Consider the following 6903-nt stretch of genomic DNA (forward strand, 5'->3'; position numbering starts at 1 on the left):
GTAACAAAATCCTGTCCCTTTAATAACCACCTAAGATACCAATATACCATACTGAGATATAAGAATACTTAATTTAGGGACTATTTAGTAAAGTCCCATATGATGTAGAAACTTATAAGCCAAAAATATAGAAAACAAATGAAACATGATGCCTCTTTTTATGGTTTAATTGGTCTAGTCAAGTATAATATCAGATCTTAAGGAACACTAAGATACATTCTAGCCCCATGCTTCAAGCCTGCCTGTACACAGAATTATCTGGAAAGTCTTTCTCTTTGTACTGATGCCCAAGTCCAATTCAGGTCCAGTTAAGTCACAATCTTTGGACTAAAGCTGGAGCATCACTATTTTTTAAAACTCCTTGGAGAATCCCTACAGACAAGCAGGATTGCTAACCATTCTAGTCATTTATGTTTACATATAAAGTGAAGGTGCTTGCCTAAAGTCACATGATGGATAATATCAAAGCTACAAGAAACTAGTTCCTCTTTATACTACTGTACACAATATCCCGCAAGGGAAATGACGTTTTAATCATAAGGAAAAAATGTATTCTGTAAACACCATTTAGTGTCTTTGTAACAAAAATTACAATGATCTTATTTACAAATTTTTCACTATTAAAGTAACATATCCCCATTATAGAAAACTGGAGAAATACAAATAGTAGAATATGATTATACTGGTGTATTAAAACACTTGTATTGTTTTTCAGTCTTCTTTTTTTTTTTTTTTTCTCATAGAAAGCTGCTGCTGCTGCTATGTCGCTTTAGTCGTGTCCGACTCTGTGTGACCCCATAGACAGCTGCCCACCAGGCTCCCGGGTCCCTGGGATTCTCCAGGCAAGAACACTGGCATGGGTTGCCATTTCCTTGTCCAATGCATGAAAGTGAAAAGTGAAAGTGAAGTCACTCAGTCATGTCCAACTCTTTGCGACCGCATGGACTGCAGCCTACCAGGCTCCTCTGTCCATGGGATTTTCCAGGCAAGAGTACAGGAGTGGGGTGCCATTGCCTTCTCCGACAGAAAGCTACACATGTTATTTTAGAAGATTTAGAAAAGACTGTAGTATATATAAAGAAGATAATAATCACCATGGTTTAACTACTTTTTACAGGTTATTGAGAATACCCATAATCATTCAACAGTTATTGAGACATTACCATGACTTTCTCACTTTTCTATGAATGCAGGATACATCAGGAAATAAAAGAAAGATCTCTGCTATCATGAAGTCTATGATGATAATTGTGTGGATGCTAAAGTAACAGTTATATACTTAACTCAGCTGAGAGATAAATTTTAAATTATTTTTCACTCAAATAGCCATCCAGAAGCAGCAAAAATTAACATATGTGCTAATTCAAATGAAAAAGCCTACACATCACTAAACCATCTGTTTCTAAGAAATTAAAATCATCCTCAAGTATCAGCACACAACTATGATTTACAGGGCCATCAATGGTCTGGTTCATTCTGACCATCTTAGTATAAACTGTCATTCCCAATGCATCTCCCCATACTCTTTTACAAATCCAGTCTCTTTACAAATCATCTTACCTTCCACCCTCTTAAACGCTTTTGTCAAATTCAATGTGTTTTTTCTGCCTGAACTGCCCCTCATGCCCTCATACTGGAACTCTTCATCTTGGGATATTCAGCTTCAGTATCTGTCTATTGGGTCCTCTTTCTCATTAAGCTACAGCTGAAAAATTCCTAGTTCTTGTGTGGTGTTATTGCTATGTATACTTTTATCAAAACAAATGCTAAAGTGCATAGTAATAATTTATTTTAGTCTCAGTCTTTTCTGCTAGACAGGGAACTCTTTAAGGGGAGAATATTTTGTTATTGATTTATAAATACATAGTGAATATAATAATGTCTGAGTTATAAGAGATGTTGATCAATTGTCTATTAAATAAAATTTTAAAGCATGTTTTGTTATATTTTTTTAAAAAGATAGTGCAAATTATTTCCTCATGCATCAAAATCTGGTATTTGTCCATCCCTGGCATAACAGAGATACTTGCCTACTAGACTCTGTCATGTTTTCGCTACACTGCAATGAATTTTGGCTACCTAGTCCAAGTGCTTTAGAACATGTATTGTTTTATGTCCTGTAATAGAGGGATGGAATTAATGAGCATTATGTTTTCTCTAACTGACGCCTCAGTGAACTGGCAGACAGCATACATCTCCCATGCCTTGCATATGGAAAGGTAGATATAGTTATCCTGGAGGTTGGATGGTTGTTATTTCTTTATTATAAATTATAAAAATAATGACACTATCATAATAATGCTTTCCACAGTGTAGCTTCATTTCATTATTTGTTGTCTAATTAGAAATAGTGCCTTCAAAGAGTGTATCTGAAGAGCTTTCTAGTAGTAGTTAGAAAACAAGTAGGATAGTGTAAAGTTTACCGCACACTGATAATACATCTCCCAGGTTCAAATCTTGACCTTGCTACTTGCTAGCTGTGACTTCAAGTATCTTAACAAACACTTTCGTACCTCAGTGAGTGGGGCCTATAAATATGATGAAAAAGTAACTCCAGTAATTATGCTACATAAGCCTCTGTTTTAACAGACTGAAGAGTGAAATTTGAATTAAGATTCCCCTGCTTTCTTTGGAGAAGCAAATAACCATAATGGTGACTGCTATAGACCGGCTCTGGCAGCTGACAGCTACCCCTGGTCAATAGCCACCAAAGAAATGGAGATGTCAGCACTAAAGGCTCAAGACCCTGAACAGAGAACCCACTAAGCTATGGAAACTCAAATACTAAATTTGAGTTATTTTAAGCCATTAAGTTCATAGTAATTTGTTACACTGCAATACAAAGTTACCTATGTCATAGCAGTGTTATGAAGACTAAATGAACATAATATTTAAATCCACATAAGTGCCTGTTAACTAAAAAATGCAAATCTGCAAACCCATCAAGAAACTAAACTGAAAGCTATCTATATCTGCAGACTCATATAAAATAGGGAGCTATATTGGGGATATTTCCTGAAAACTCAATCTTTATTTCCATATCTTGGACTCTGTGTTTGTAATTGCACTCTTTACTGCTTTCAACTTGGAGTCCATCGTAACTACATCCACAGGGCTGGGCTATAATTTATTCGCCATCAATCTAACATATATAATATCCTCAGAAACTTATTTAAATGTATTTCTTCATCTAGTAACCACTTAATAACAGTCAAATTCTCTTACGATCTGTCTAAGTATAGCAGCTCTATGAAACTGATGAGATGAAAAATATTTAAATTAATCAAACACATGCAGCCAAGATGAATTAGTTTTTCACAAATTAGTCTCAATTTCTGCAGGATGATACAAATGGAACTTCAGTTATTTAAAAATTCATTTAGGTTCTTTTTCACCCTCACTTTATACTTAGAATAATACATCTGTAGTGGTTTAGAAAGCTTAGACTATTAAAACAAAATAATCGACATTTTAGCACTGATCTCAAGCTGTTCCATGAACAATGAATCATCAAAGTTGTCAATTTTACACTATGAAATAAAAATGTTTCATACAATAAAAGTTTATGTTCTTGGTGGCAGCCAATTTATTATTTTATTTAGAAAGATTCATTTAACATCCAGCTGTGGTATGCTAGGTATATTTTGGAGTAAGTTTGTCACTTAGATATTGATTTACATATGTTAAAATCATTAAAACTGGCTGATTTTCTTATTTTAAATGATTGTTACAGAACCAGGTTGGAGCATTTTGTACTTATATTCATTGCTATATCATATATATATATGTATATATATATATATAATGTATATATATAATATATATATAATATATATACATTATATATATATAATGTATATGTATATATATATATATGTATATATATATATATAATTGAAATTTTACCTGCTGACAAAATAATGTGTTCACTAAAACTCATTATATTCCTATGCTGCAGATTCTATTGGAAAATAATTATTCAATAAAATAATTTTAATCCCACTCTATTTTCTATGCTTAGAACATGTCTTACTTCCTATCTTGTACTGTGTAATATAACCTTCATCATGTACTCTGCAAGTACCAACACCTGCATTTGATGGGCCTGAGCACCACCATAAGAAATGCTTTCTTCCTGTGGGTGGCTGTGGGCCACATGGAGAGTTATCCAAAGCAGGAATCCTCCCCTATTCAAATAAAACAATTCTTACATATATTGGGTTGGTCAAAAAGTTCATTCAGGTTTTAAAATATAATAGAAAACCCCAAATGAACCTTTTGGCCAACCCAAGATTTTATGATTTTTAAATGTCATAGGTTTGCATATATTCCACCACATCTGGTAGGGAGACAAGAAAATCTTAGATGACTTTCCTTTGCCAGAATTTGACAAATGCAATCTTAGTTTGGGAGGCTCCTGCCTTCCAGAATGTTCCAGAGTAGAGAGGAGTACTTGATGTACAAAACTATGGAAAAGGGTCTCTCATCTTTAACATGTCACATAAACTGCTTAAATTCATACTATCAAAGCCTGTTGGGAAATTCACTCCCTCCAGGCTAAGTGTGGATACAGGGTTCTTTGACCAAGAAACCCAAGGCTACAGTACTAGTTACTGGTATTCAATTCCCCCAGCACACCTATGAATCAGAGTTGCTGCCAATGACAAGGGTGCTGCATGGCAGTGTGGTGCATGCCTCCTGCACTTGTAGAGACAAATCTTTTGCTCCCCAAAGGCAGAAATTGTTCTGACTCTCACTCCCGTGATGTCTCCATACATCCCTTATATTCCCGTAACAAATGCCTTGGCAGGGCTTTATCTTCCAGTAACTTACCTGCTTTAATATTAAAAATATTAAAATATTTATAGTTTTGAAGTAATTATAGATTGACAGTAAAGTTTTGAAAATACAGACAGTTTCTGTACACCTTTAATTCAGTTTCCCCTACTGTTAATATATTATTTTAGTACATTTGTCAAAATTAAGAAGACATTTTAATTTTATTAAGTAAACTCCAGAATTTACTCAGATTTCACCAGTTTTTTCACTAACTTCCTTTCTTTGTTTCAGAACCCAATCCAGGATACCACATTTCATTTAGCACAATTTGGTTTTGGCTCAGCAACAAAAAAGAAAATCAAGGTCCTCCAAAGACATAAGAAGTCTAGATTCCTCTTTTTAAAATTTATTTATTTTTAATTGAAGGATAATTCCTTTACAATACTGTGTTTCTGCCATACATCAACATGAATCAGCCATAGGTATACATATGTCCCCTCTGTCCTGAACCTTCATCTCACCTCACATTCCATCCCACCCCTCTAGGCGATCTCCGAGCATGGGATTTGAGTTCCCTGTGTCATACAGCAAACGTCCACTGGTGATCTAATTTTACATATGGTGATATATATGTTTTAATGCTACTCTCTCAATTCATCCCCTCTCTCATTCCCCCATATACATGCAATGCAATATTACTCAGCCATAAAAAAAGAATACATTTGAATCAGTTCTAATGAGATGGATCAACTTAGAGCCTGTTAAACACAGTGAAGTAATTCAGAAAGACAAAGACAAATACTGTATAGTAACACATATATATGGAATCTAGAAAGATGGTACTGATGAACCTATTTGCTGGGCAACAATGGAAACACAGACATAGAGAACAGAAGTTCAGATTCTTAGTACAAAAGGTTTTAAGGATAGGCCATGTTCCCCTCCCAATCTTACACAGTAGCAAAATGAAAATAAATATTTCAGTCAATTATGTTGCAACAACAGTTGACAAAAACTTTTCTCTTTCTGTCTTACTTCACTCTTTAGTCTTCCCTGGTGGCTGAGATGGTAAAGTGTCTGCCTGCAATGCAGAAGACCCAGGTTCAATCCCTGGGTTGGGAAGATCTCCTGGAGAAGGAAACAGCAACCCACTCCAGTACTCTTGCCTGGAGAATCCCACGGGCAGAGGAGTCTGGTAGGCTACAGTCCATGGGGTTGCAAAGAGTCGGACACGACTGAGCGACTGAGCGACTTCACTTTCACTCTGTATAATAGGCTCCAGTTTCATCCACCTCATTAGAACTGATTCAAATGTATTCTTTTTAATGGCTGAGTAATACTCCATTGTGTATATGTACCACAGCTTTCTTATCCATTCATCTGCTGATGGACATCTAGGTTGCTTCCATGTCCTGGCTATTGATGTATGGCAAAACCAGTGCAATATTGTAAAGTAATTAACCTCCAATTAAAATAAATAAATTTATATTAAAAATAAGAATGATCCTCAAAAAAAAATAAACAGTTGTGGAGAAAATATTTCAAAAAAAAACTTTTCTCATGTGATAATACACTTTTAACCATAAACATATTTTTGAAGAGGGAATTGATTTTCAGAAAAATGGATGTGATTTTCCACACTGACCCAATTTTGTTGGCTATAATCCTGCGAATCTTTCCACAATACCATGTAGCTTCCCACCTCTTCACTGATATGTGAGAGGCTCACAAAACTGAGACAATTTTGCCACTAAAACATCATTCTAGTAGCTAATGTAGTAAAAAGATAAGATACAATTTTTAAAAAAATTAGCTGTTTTGTGCATAGGTGTGAGTATGTTAGGTAATAGTTGATAGGGACCAAAATCATACCAGTATTCTGAAACTAGTGATAACTGTCAACATTCAACCAAATCCAATCATAATAGATTTAAAGGGACAGTGCAAATTCCTTTATTATACTACATTTTTGCACCCAATATTGTTTGAAATTTATCAACTATCATCTGTGTTGCTGATTATTTTTGTGTGACTATTTACACAACAGTGACATTAGGACTGATGGTAAAATGCACAAGTAAGATTGTCTTTGAGGGCCCTTAATTATACTTCCAATTTTCTTGT

General features: G+C 34.8%; 1 non-coding gene across 1 annotated transcript; it reads left to right on the forward strand.

The window, feature by feature from the left end:
- Positions 1-5829: 5829 nt before the first annotated feature.
- Positions 5830-5901, forward strand: TRNAC-GCA (transfer RNA cysteine (anticodon GCA)). Its single transcript has one exon. It is a non-coding gene; the product is annotated as a tRNA-Cys (tRNA).
- The last annotated feature ends 1002 nt before the right edge of the window (positions 5902-6903 follow it).

Source organism: Capricornis sumatraensis, chromosome X (genome assembly GCF_032405125.1).
Source record: "Capricornis sumatraensis isolate serow.1 chromosome X, serow.2, whole genome shotgun sequence".
Taxonomy (NCBI): Eukaryota; Metazoa; Chordata; class Mammalia; order Artiodactyla; family Bovidae; genus Capricornis; species Capricornis sumatraensis.